The sequence below is a fragment of the Triticum aestivum genome, chromosome 6A (genome assembly GCF_018294505.1).
Source record: "Triticum aestivum cultivar Chinese Spring chromosome 6A, IWGSC CS RefSeq v2.1, whole genome shotgun sequence".
Taxonomy (NCBI): domain Eukaryota; kingdom Viridiplantae; phylum Streptophyta; class Magnoliopsida; order Poales; family Poaceae; genus Triticum; species Triticum aestivum.
In genome coordinates, this window is record NC_057809.1 from 241,091,565 (window position 1) to 241,102,841 (window position 11,277).

The following is an 11,277-nucleotide window of genomic DNA, read 5'->3' on the forward strand; positions in this document are numbered from 1 at the left end:
CTCAGAGTCAAGTCCATATTTAGTGCTAAATTTACGGAAAACATCGGTATCCATAAAAGATTTAACACAATCAAACTTAGGTGTCATACCTGACTCCTTACCTTCGTCGAGATCCCAATCTTCAGAGTTGCATTTAATTCTTTCCAATAAATCCCATTTGAATTCAATAGTCTTCATCATAAAAGAGCCAGCACAAGAAGTATCGAGCATGGTGTGGTTGTTATCAGAAAGCCGAGCATAAAATTTTGAATAATCATTTCTCTTGAGAGCTCATGATTGGGGCATGAATATAACATTGACTTAAGCCTCCCCCAAGCTTGAGCGATGCTTTCTCCTTCGTGAGGCCAAAAATTATATATATAATTACGATCACGATGAATAAGATGCATAGGATAAAACTTCTGATGAAATTCCAATTTCAATCGTTTGTAGTTCCATGATCCCATATCATCACATAGCCTATACCATGTCAATGCGTCTCCCTCCAAAGATAAAGGGAAGACCTTCTTCTTGATAACATCATCGGGCATACCTGCAAGCTTAAATAATCCACAAACTTCATCCACATATATTAGGTGCTCATCAGGATGTAATGTTCCATCTCCTGCAAAAGGATTAGCTAGCAGTTTTTCTATCATACCCGAAGGAATTTCAAAGCAGACATTTTCATTTTCAGTAGGTTCAGTAGGTTGAGGAGAAACTCTTTGCTCTACTGGTCGGGGTGAAGATACCCCGAACAAGCCCCTAGAGGATTACTTTCCATAGTAACAAGTGACAGTAAATTTCAGCACACTATATAAATTTTTCCTTACCAAATTCCACCTACCAAAGGCGCTTCACTCCCCGGCAACGGCGCCAGAAAAGAGTCTTGATGACCCACAAGTATAGGGGATCTATCGTAGTCCTTTCGATAAGTAAGAGTGTCGAACCCAACGAGGAGCAGAAGGAAATGATAAGCGGTTTTCAGCAAGGTATTCTCTGCAAGCACTGAAATTATAGGTAACAGATAGTTTTGTGATAAGATAATTTGTAACGAGCAACAAGTAACAAAAGTAAATAAAGTGCAGCAAGGTGGCCCAATCCTTTTTGTAGCAAAGGACAAGCCTGGACAAATTCTTATATAGAGAAAAGCGCTCCTGAGGACACATGGGAATTATCGTCAAGCTAGGTTTCATCACGATCATATGATTCGCGTTTGGTACTTTGATAATTTGGTATGTGGGTGGACCGGTGCTTGGGTGCTGTCCTTACTTGGACAAGCATCCCACTTATGATTAACCTCTATTGCAAGCATCCGCAACTACAACAAAAGTATTAAGGTAAACCTAACCATAGCATGAAACATGTGGATCCAAATCAGCCCCTTACGAAGCAACGCATAAACTAGGGTTTAAGCTTCTGTCACTCTAGCAACCCATCATCTACTTATTACTTCCCAATGCCTTCCTCTAGGCCCAAATAATGGTGAAGTGTCATGTAGTCGACGTTCACATAACACCACTAGAGGAGAGACAACATACATCTCATCAAAATATCGAACGAATACCAAATTCACATGACTACTAATAGCAAGACTTCTCCCATGTCCTCAGGAACAAACGTAACTACTCACAAAGCATATTCATGTTCATAATCAGAGGGGTATTAATATGCATATAGGATCTGAACATATGATCTTCCACCAAATAAACCAACTAGCATCAACTACAAGGAGTAATCAACACTACTAGCAACCCACAGGTACCAATCCCAGACTTGGAGACAAGAATTGGATACAAGAGATGAACTAGGGTTTGAGAGGAGATGGTGCTGGTGAAGATGTTGATGGAGATTGACCCCCTCCCGATGAGAGGATCGTTGGTGATGACGATGGCGATGATTTCCCCCTCCCGGAGGGAAGTGTCCCCGGCAGAACAGCTCCGCTGGAGCCCTAGATTGATTCCGCCAAGGTTCCGCCTCGTGGCGGCGGAGTCTCGTCCCGAAAGCTTGCTTATGATTTTTTTCTCATCGAAAGACTCCATATAGCAGAAGATGGGCATCGAAGGGCCACCAGGGGGCCCACGAGGCAGGGGGCGCGCCCAGGGGGTAGGGCGCGCCCCCACCCTCGTGGCCAGGGTGTGGCCCCCCTCTGGAACTTCTTGCGCTCAGTATTTTTTATATATTCTAAAAATGACTTCCGTGAAGTTTCAGGACTTTTGGAGCTGTACATAATAGGTCTCTAATATTTGCTCCTTTTCTATCCCAGAATCCCAGCTGCCGGCATTCTCCCTCTTTATGTAAACCTTGTAAAATAAGAGAGAATAGGCATAAGTATTGTGATATAATGTGTAATAACAGGCCATAATGCAATAAATATCGATATAAAAGCATGATGCAACGTGGACGTATCACTTCTTCTATCACCGAGGAAGATATCGCAAAGCTTCGGGCGGCGAGATACCTGACAGCAGCAATACGTCATCGGCTTCCTGTCGAGGGGCAGGTTATTCCCACCCCCAGATTCGGTGAGATGGTCGTGTTCGTGTCCTACTTCCTCCGCGGGTTAGGGTTCACACTTAACTCCTTCGTCCGAGGGCTCATTTTCTATTACGGGCTAGATTTTCATGATCTGGCCCCGGACTATATTCTTCTTATCTCGGCATTCATCATCACGTGCGAAGCCTTCCTCCGGACTACTCCACACTTCGGCTTGTGGCTCAAGACCTTCGATGTAAAGCCGCAAGTGGTAGAGGGAGAGGAGGCCGAGTGCGGCGGCGCTACAGTGAGAAAGCTTGCTTTGCGTCGTTTGGCTAAAAGGATCCTTCGCCAAGTCTTCCGATCTGTGGCAGTAGTGGTGTTTCTATATTACCAAGCCCCGCAGCTCCAAGTAGGCAACTGCGCCCGCATTGCGATCCAGCCCCCCCCCAACTCAGCTTGCATCGTGGATTAATAAGGGGCTAGATTGGGGATCAATGAGTGATGTGCGAACTCTGCAGAGTCGCATCCGAAGCCTCATTGAGAGGGAGATTGAGATAGCCAACGTCATTCAAGTAATGTTAGTTCATTAGACCCTGCCGTGCCAGCGACGGCCTCTCCACCTATGGGAGTTCAATCCAGAAGGGTCGCGGACTCTTCAGCACTTCTTCGGCACAACGCACGAAGGAATGTGGAGATTATTCTTTGGGTAACGAAGGAAATGGCCGGACACCACTGAAGATGTTGGCCTAGACTGTAACCATCCGGATACTCCGATAAGTATCCGTTTATTGAATACCACATAGTTAGATACCCAGTGGCAAGATACCAACAGTATCATCCTTTTTCAGGGCTGGATAAAGAAGGTGGAATTGATTAGGTGTCCGGCTCCCCTTCCCGAAGACTCAACTACTCCTGTGTTAACAAGTATGTTCGCCTCGGCGTCATACCAGGCACCGGCAGGGGAGGGCGAGAAGGCCCAAGATGACCTTGGTTCCGGAGGTAAGTCGGGCACTGAGTCCGGAGAAATCGACCTTTCCTCGCCCGAAGACGGAGGCGAAAAAGGAACCAGTATCCCTTCTCCATGGAGGAGAAAAAGGGTCACCTCTGAAGATTGGGAAGGGCGGTCTTCCAAGAAGGGCAAGATGCCACCGTCGAGCGCCCTGGGTTTGGAAAGTGACGCCGTTAAACATCTCCAACAAGGGGACAAGCCCTCGGCCAAACCGTAAGAGAATCCAGAGTACTTCGATAGCGTCCCGCCCCGCTGCTGTTATCGAAGATATACGTAACGCATTCATGCATTTTTACAGGTCGGCACAGAGTTTTTCTGGGCGCTCCTCTTCTTCGGGGAGTCTCCTCCTAGAGATGATGGAGAGCGAGATGCCTCCTCCAACCTCCTCGCCCAATAAGGCGGATGACTCTGAAGTGTCATCGCAGAGGGTCCCTTTTGACCAACAAGTTAAGCAGGGGACAGAAGAGGCAGTACCCGAAGGTGGAGCGCTGACCATCCGGGATTCCAGGGCTGATGATAACAAAGGTCCCGGACTGGCTAGTTCGCAGCCGACAGTGGTTCTGGAGACGGGTGAACAGATTCCTTCAAAGGATGATTGTGCTCCTAGAGCAGGTTCGGGAAACCCGGAGACTCCAGGTATATTGCGGTACATGTTGCGGAAAGCATCTGTCTCGGGGGAATAGTGTACCTTGATGGGTACAGTGATTGAGAAGATTTCGTCCGTGAAGAGCAGATTAAATGAAGCCTTCAGGAGCCTACTGAAGGGCTTCGAGGTTTGTGACATAATGTTTTCAGCTACGTTTCATTTGCAAAGATGCGCCTGTGTATAGGTAGTAGCCCCTGATACTCGGGTTGGCTTCCACTTGGAAGCAAACGGAGGATCGAAAAGGATCGTTTGAGGACTAACCTGATGAACTTTGAACACAGGCTGCTTCCCCCTTGGCCACTTCCTGGACTATGGAGATTGCTGATTTGCAGTGGAAGCTTGATGTGGTAGGGGATGATCTTGCTTTAACCATTATGCGTATGCACGAGTCACAAGGTATGTATTCGGGGCAATCCTCATACATTTTTGTGGTATAAGCATGATGCTCACATTTGGCTGCAGATGGTGCTGCCGCCGTTGAAGTTCTTCGAGCGGAGCTGGCCCGGGCCAAGGAGAAGGCCCGGCGTAGCAATGCTACTGCCGAAAAGGCATCGGCTGAATAAAAAGCTGAACAAGATGCACGGCGCCAAGATGAGGAGAAGATATCCACGATGACGCTCAAACTGGAGAATGCTACCGGCCGCTGTGAATTTCTAGAGAAGGAGAGTAAAGCCTTAACGGCGGATCTATACAAGGCCTTACAAGAGGCGAGAGAAGCGCGGTCCGAATGTAGAGCAGCCCATGAGGAGGTTCGACAGGCGAGGGAGATTGCAGCTGGAAAGCCCTTTCTGCTACAAACTAAGTTCGGTGACCCAAACTATGCCCAGCTTAACCAAGTATGGAGTTCTTCGGACGAGTTCTTGGACTTGCCAAAGAGTTCTGCCAATGCGGCGCAGTATTACCAAGCGTGAGATGGATATGCAATGGAGAAGCTTTTTTGGTCGCAGTTTGGGCCATCAAAGCACCCTCTGTTGCTCAATGAACAGATGTCCCAATGGGCCGAACTTCATAGGATATCTGGCGCTGCCATGAAGGATGCCGTAATCCGGTTGTGGCCAACCGAGCCTGTTCCAAATAGCTATTTTCAGTTTGGTGCAAAGACTTGTTGACGCGGTACCGCGTATCCATGCTGTGAAGCGGTCAACGCGCATTGAGGGTGCACGGATGGCTTTTGCCCGAGTCAAGACGTTCTGGGGGAAGATGAAGGCCATCGATGTTGCGATGAATGGGTCCATCCAAAGGCAAGGACCGTCCGGAACAGGAGCATTATTTTGATAATGTCCTAGAGGCCGCCCGCTTTTATAGAGGGTCAGTGCTCAAAAGACATAATGTTTGAGTGAGGTGTATGAAAAATGTAAAAGACAGTTTTATAGTTAATCTATTTATGTTTTTCTTGAAATCTTGAATTCCTCCTATGCGGTCGTTTTGATATAATCTGAAAGTTTTCCAGTCGTTGGCTTCAGCCCCCTCGTAGGAAGTACGGGGGTGTTAGGAAAAGCATTTAATCACTCTTTATCCAACGTCTTGGTCCATGAAGGAGGTGATAATGCGGTTAACCAGGCAATCAGACTATAAGGTGTTAACACTTTCACTTAGCCATAGGAGTTTTATGGTGGGGTTACGACATAGCCCCTGGTATGTATGCGGCGTATGGTGCCTTACATATTTGATCTGAAAAAGATCCCTCGTGTGACAAGGAGAATCGCTAAAGATTCCAATAAGTCGTCAAGTGGTTGACCAGCTCACGCCGCATCATGACAGTCGGTTTTCGGCTTTCTCTACTGAGGTGCTCGTCCGGTTTAGACCAGGGCACAATCGCAGGAGCCGGGCAACCCAACTATTGACCCAAGACAATGATTCGGAGCTGATGCATATAAGGCCAAACTTGCGATGCCAAAGTATGCTATAGAGCTGTTCGGACTTTTACTGGAAACTCATTGGTTCCCACACCGAGCCCCTGGCAGGTTATGCCAAGGTATTTCTGTGAAATACCTGTAGGAGCCATATTTGTCGGGAAGACAATACGGATGATTAGTTCGTATATTTTTGACTGGTAACTGAGCGATATGCCAGTGATTACTTATGATATATATATATAAGCCATCTGCCCGTCTATTTGACATGCTCGGAGTAGGAGGCGGAGGAACAGGCATAGTACAGGCTCAAGAAATAGGGAGTGTGGTCTACAAAAAGTTATTTTGGACCTCCCGTCGCACGTCTGCGCCGCTAGTCCTCAGTGGGGGGAATCCTTGATGGAAATACCCCATGGGTGAGTGTACAGATCCGGACTCCAATAGAGCCAGTTTCAGATGTTTATCATGTCTGTCACCTGTTTTTAAAGGATAGCGGAGGAAGAAATAAAAAAAAGTAATAAAAGAAAGCTACTGGAGTGCTTGCAGGCTTGTCCGTATTGTGCTTCCGCCAATGCCCATGATATCTTGAGTGTGTAATGATGTATGCACGGTACAAATTTTGTATGTGTGTGGAGTGGGCGGCGGAAGCCGGGTTGCTATTTCTGTTCTAGGAGTAGATGATCCTCGAGTGGAGATTGCTTCTGACCCCCGGTGTTTCATTTGTGAACCTTTCCGTCATCCCTGTCACTTGGCGGCCTCCTCCCCCTGTGTTCGGCGTTGAGCTTGCCGGCCTGTATAAATACCCAGTAGTTTCTATTGGTATGATTAGCTGGTTTATCGGGGTGTCCATGAATCTGGCATGGTCGGCCCAATATCTTGTCCAGGATGGATGGTTCGTCTCGATTTGCCTTGAATGGCTTCTTCCACTGACCGGGCATGGGGTTGCTGAATCTGGCGTTGACCGCCATGTCGCCTGATCTTTCATTGTCATTGCGACTGTTGTTTTTGCTTCCTCATGGCTTGCCGTTTCCGTCTTGGATTTCGGAGGTGCCCTGGTTGCTGGCGTTATTGCTTCTAAGAGCGAGCGAGTTATCTTCTCCCGCGAAAAAGCGGGTCATCAGAGTAGTGTGGGCTGTCATGGATTTAGGTCCTTCTTGGCCGAGGTGGCGTGCAAGTCATTCGTCTCGGACGCCGTGTCTGACAGCCGCAAGGGCTTCCACGTCCGGACAGTCGACGATTTGGTTCTTTTTGACTCAGAAACGAGTCCAGAGCTCCCTGGATGATTCTCCGGGCTGTTGGACAATTCGACTTAGGTCATAGGCATCCGGTGGCCGGACATATGTTCCTCGGAAGTTATCGAGGAAGCCCTCTTCCAAGTCCTCCCAGCTGCCTATGGAATTTTCAGGCAGGCTGTTTAACCAGTACCGAGCTGGCCCTTTTAGTTTTAGTGGGAAGTTTTTAATGGTGTGGAGGTCGTCCCCACAGGGCATATGGATGTGGAGGATGAAATCTTCTATATTGACGGGTTTGACGGGTTTGAATCCTTCGGGGATTTCATGATCCATTACTTCATCAGTGAAGCAAAGCGGGTGTGCATCACCTCTATGCTGGGCCACACTGCGACGTAAATCCGAAGGAGTCCCTTTGCGATTTTCGGCTCGGGCGTGGCGAGGTTTGACACCTCCGAATAGGTAGCCGTCGTCGCATGTCGAAGCATGCTTTCACGATCCGTAGATCGGTCTTGCGTGTCCTGCTCTATTGTCCAAGTCTCTCTGCGGGTCGTCTGGGTAATCGTGACCTGCGTTGTTCCTGCCTTTACGGTGGGGTGGGGCGGTCTGGTGTTTGGCTTGAGTTGCCTCTTTATCCGGACAGAGTTGCTGGCGACCTGCCGCATTGTGTGACGATGGTATGGGCTCCAACGCCCCTTCATCGGACTGGTATATCAATCTGTGCTTTGGGTAGCCTTTGGCTAGGCTACTAAGGCCGTATTCTTCGGTGACCAAGACTTCGGTCCATCTATCATTGAGTAGGTCCTGGTCAGCTTGAAGCTGCTGTTGCTTCTTTTTCAGGCTCCTTGCCGTAGCTGTCAGCCTACGCTTGAAGCGCTCCTGTTCAAGGGGCTCTTCGGGTATGATGACGTCTTCGTTCCCGAGGCTTACTTCATCTTCGGAGAGCGGAAGGTAGTTTTTGTCCTCCGAACCGTCGCTGGGCAGGGCCTGTTCATCGGGGCTGGCTTGCCCGTTTTCCTGTTCCTCCTTCTTGGGTGTTGCTCCCATAGGGTCTTCATTGCTTTCAGCGCCGTCCGGAGTACTATTTTCTCCAGTGCCATTATTGTTGCGGCGTGACTTGGGGCGGCGTTTGGGGCGCCAGAAGTTACACTGTGACTCAGGAGTTTTAACTGGATCTCCCTTGTTTTGCTGTGAGGATTTTTAAGTGTATCGATCATCTACACGGCATGTGAAAGGGTGGCTGTCTCGCGCCTGATGACTGGCGGGTCTTGGCCTTGCTCCTTATCGGCATCATCGTCTATACCGTCAATGTCTACAGAGCTAGAAGCGGGCATGTCGATTAAGCCCTGGACAGTGGCTATGAAGTGGGTGGCGGGTGGGAAGCGAAATTCTCCATTATCAGCCTCTAGCTCGAACCGGACATAGTTCGGCCGTGAGTCCCCCATCGGGGACAAGTTTTTCAACAAAATCAGCATGTTGCCAAAGGGCGAGTGCTCAAAGACATCTGCGGTGCTGAACTCGATGATTGATAACCGACCCAACTGGGTGTCCGAGGGCGTGCAAGGTTCGGAACTTATAGCAGGAAACGAGTCCGAAATTCCGTTGACGCTGATATTGCATGGTGTTGAGTTTGCGTGCGGCTCCAACACTGCGGACTCTGTGGCTTCGGATGGTACAAACTGCTCCAGATCTAAGGTCGTAGCTGTTACCGGAACCATCTCCAGAACCTGGTCTGATGACCGATTTAGGTCATGTTCATCGGAGCGAGGGGGAGCGATCGCCGCGGTCTCAAATCCATTGAAGATCAAGTCTCCACGGATATCCACGACATAGTTCAAGCTTCCAAATCTGACCTGATGGCCAGGGGCATAGCTATCAATCTACTCTGGATGGCCAAGCGAGTTGGCCCGTAGTACGAAGCTGCCGAATACGAAAATCTATCCGGGAAGGAAGGTTTCTCCTTGGACAGCGCCACTATAGACGATCGGAGGGGCCATCGAACCTCTCGTTGACAGCACAGTGGAACTCTCAATGTAAGCACCAATGTCGGTGTCAAAACCGGCGAATCTTAGGTAGGGGGTCCCGAACTGTGCGTCTAGGATCGATAGTAACAGGAGACGGGGGACACGATGTTTACCCAGGTCCGGGCCCTCTCTATGGAGGTAATACTCTACGTCCTGCTTGATTGATCTTGATGAATATGAGTATTACAAGAGTTGATCTACCACGAGGTCGTAATGGCTAAACCCTAGAAGCCTAGCATGTATGACTATGGTAATGAATATATCCTTTCCGGACTAACCCCTCCGGTTTATATAGTCACCGGGGGGATCTAGGGTTTACATAGAGTCGGTTACATAAGAAGAAATCTTCATAGTCGGTTGCCAAGCTTGCGTTCCACGCCAAGGAGAGTCCAATCCGGACACAGGTATAGTCTTCGGCCTTCATGTCTTCACAGCCCATCAGTCCGGCCCATGGATAACAGGCCGGACGCCCGAGGACCCCTTAGTCCAGGACTCCCTCAATGGGGCCCACACCCTGTCCACGAGGGTGGGGGTGCTCCCAACCCCCTGGGGCACGCCCCTTGTCTCGTGGGCCCCCTGAAGCTCCACCGACCACAACTCCGACTCTATATATTCACGTTCGAGGAGAAAAAAATCAAGGAGAAGGATTAATCATGTTTTACGATACGGAGCCGCCGCCAAGCCCTAATCTCTCTCGAGAGGGCTGATCTGGAGTCCGCTCGGGGCTCCGGAGAGGGGAATCCATCGCCATCATCGTCATCAACCTTCCTCCATCACCAATTCATGATGCTCACCGCAGTGCATGAGTAATTCCATCATAGGCTTGATGGACGGTGATGGGTTGGATGCGATTTATCATGTAATCGAGTTAGTTTTGTTAGGGTTTGATCCCTAGTATCCATTATGTTCTGAGATTGATGTTGCTATGACTTTGCCATGCTTAATGCTTGTCACTAGGGACCGAGTACCATGATTTCATATTTGAACCTATTATGTTTTCATGAATATATCTGAGTTCTTGATCCTATTTTGCAAGTCAATAGTCACCTACTATGTTTTATGATCCGTTAACCCCGAAGTGACAATAATCAGGACAATTACCGGTGATGACTATAGTTTGAGGAGTTCATGTATTCACTAAGTTCTAATGCTTTGTTTCGATACTCTATTAAAAGGAGGCCTTAATATCCCTTAGTTTCCAATAGGACCCCACTGCCACGGGAGGGTAGGACAAAAGATGTCATGCAATTCCTTTTCCATAAGCACGTATGATTATATTCGGAATGCATGCCTAAATTACATTGATGAACTGGAGCTAGTTCTGTGTCACCCTATGTTATAACTGTTGCATGAGGAATCACATCCGACATAATTATCCATCACCGATCCATTGCCTATGAGCTTTTCACATATTGATCTTTGCTTAGTTACTTTTCCGTTGCCACTATTACAATCACTACAAAACCAATACTATTACTTTTCCACCGTTACCGATGCTTCCATATTACTTTGCTACTAAATACTTTGCAACGGATATTAAGTCTTTCAGGTGCGGTTGAATTGACAACTCAACTGTTAATACTTGAGAATATTATTTGGCTCCCCTTGTGTCGAATTAATAAATTTGGGTTGAATACTATACCCTCGAAAACTGTTGCGATCCCCTATACTTGTGGGTTATCACCGGACACGGGGAAAAGCCTTCTGTCTTGTATTTTTGTAGCCCACTAGTCCAGCCCATATCACCTAGCCCCAATGCCCGAGGACCCCCTAATCCAGGAGTCCCTCAATAGCCCTTGGACCAGGCTTCAATGACGATGTGTCCGGCGTGCAGATTGTCTTCGGCATTGCATGGCGAGTTCCTCCTCCAAATACTTTAACAATCACAACCTCACTACCACAAGGGCGATATAACGATATGTCTTCATTGATAGTTTTTGCTGGCAAGACGTTTACGCTGGCCTCTTTATTATTTCGAAACGCTTTTCAATCTCCTATTTTGTGTTTTGAGATACAGCCTCCAAGGGCACGTCTTGTCAAAATAGAGATCGTGTCCTCT